This window comes from Monopterus albus, unplaced genomic scaffold (genome assembly GCF_001952655.1).
Source record: "Monopterus albus unplaced genomic scaffold, M_albus_1.0 scaffold230.1, whole genome shotgun sequence".
NCBI lineage: Eukaryota > Metazoa > Chordata > Actinopteri > Synbranchiformes > Synbranchidae > Monopterus > Monopterus albus.
Window position 1 is genome coordinate 692,030 of NW_018128110.1, and position 2,273 is coordinate 694,302.

The window sequence follows — 2,273 nt, forward strand, 5'->3', positions numbered from 1 at the left end:
GCTCACCCTTACATAACTATTACAAATAATATCTATATATGAACTACATACTATTCTATTACATATTGCCTCTGGACTGGTAACTTGTTTGTTTTTAACCACTACAGTCCCTCCTCCCATAGTCTTTAGACTACGGGACTTCTAAACTCTACAAGAAAACAAACAACTGCAACAAAAGCAAAAAGGAAAATCAAAATATGAACATGTTGGCCTGAGGCTTTAACACTTCTAAACTCTAACAGCTTTAGTTAAACATTAACCTCTTCTTACATCTAAAGTTAAATCTAAAATAATTTCTTATTACAGAACTAACCACTCCTCAATAAACTTTTAACCTTAGCAGAGTATTTCCCTCATACTCCACTGAACCATAACTTCATCAAACAACTCATTCACTCAAATTACTAACACCTCACATCCTAGCAGTAATCAACTATAGTGAACAGATTAACTGTATAAAATGACACATAACTTCCTATTCATAACAGTCAGACAAACATGAACATAAAAATAAACAACCAGCATGAGGTGATTCTGTTCTCCTTGTAAGATAAAAGTTCACCCTAACAGAAACATTCATAAACACATATATCTGAATACATCACTTCCTAATACTAATCAATAAGCCCAAGTAACACTACAAATCACTAATTAAACCTTAATTTCATTACCTCATCCAAAAGGAAAATAGAGATAAACTTTTATTACAGAGACAAACCTTTTGATCTAACAGAGCAATTCTACACTAAACAAACTCCATACACTCTGAAAAACATGCTCGTACACACAATAAGTACTGCTTTAGCATGGCAGAACTCTCTAATTTCTAATTTGCTAATTTCCACAACTTTCTAATTTAATGTATAACACACTGAAAATAAACAGTCATAGAAATGAAAGAATAACCAACTAGGTGATCTTCTTTCCCCCACACATAACAACACAGTGTCAATGATACATGTCTGTACAACAAATAGCTTCAGTTCTACTACAACTCTCTGTCCACTGCACATCCAGACAAAAACCCTTGGAGGGCAAAATTTCTGGATGATCCCCATTCTTTTCTTTTGAGACGTAAAAAACCCCAATGATGATGAATGCTGGGGAAAACCGTCTCCAGGCTTCTTTTGGGCGATCACCATCAAGGCCTGCAGTGAGACTGATTGTAGGAACCAGACATAGTGTAAATTCTGAAACTGAACTCAAAAATACAACATAACTGTAACACAAACATTTGTAGCGTAACTAAACTACTTGCATAAAAGCTCTAACCAAAAATCTTCTGCTGAGAGATGAGCTGAAAATATGAAAATACTCAGTGACAATTAAGTAGTGAATATGTGAATGACAAGATACCACTAACTGCTATGCATGAATTGTGTACAGTATGATATATAAAAATATAATGTCCAAGTCCATTGTCCTTTGATCAGTTCAGTTCCTTGCAGTTTCACTCTGTCACCGTCTGCTTTCTTCCATCCTGACCGGCTGCAATGTTTCAATGGATGCTCTAAGCATGACTGACCTCAGTACCTCTGACTTGCACTCCCTCCTCATCAGGGTCAGATAGATGAGAACACAACTGGGTCATAACCCGTATTGCCATCAAGGGGAGCATCAGCTTCACTCGAACTCCCTCCTCATCCAAGGAATCCCTTGGATCACATCTTCTCCTTATCGAATCAGGATCAGCTCCAAGCTATCTCTGTCCTCAGGATATTTCACACCATGTATGGGCCTCCATAGTGAGGGGGTCTCTCCTTCTCCAGGGGGACCTTCACGTACACGACATCTCCTGCTCTCACTTTGGACTCTCCATCCTTTTGGACCTCTCTGTCCTGCAAAGAGGAAACACAAACCACACAGACCACACAGGAGCAAATACTCCTGCACATAGTATTAACATAAAATCTAATTTCCCTATCAGGATGTCCAAACTGGTATTAACAAAATAGCACTCTATAGACTACCCTTAAACCCACACCTGTCTCTTTAGCCACAGGCATGGTCCTGTCAAGACACACATACACCGGAAAAAGCTGAATCAAATGACTTTACTCGTCCAGGAAGTGTACTATTCATTGTCATTATGCAGGCAAATCTGTGATTTCTGTGAAAGGAAATTTTAACCCTCCCGCTATCCCTGCGTTTATTTAGGGGGGCATTTTTAAATCGTACCCCAGTGCCTTGTTTGGGCCAACCCCGGGTACCTGGGAAAAAATTAAAAAACACACCTCAGCAAGACATCTATCATCTATCTTTTATTAGTCTTC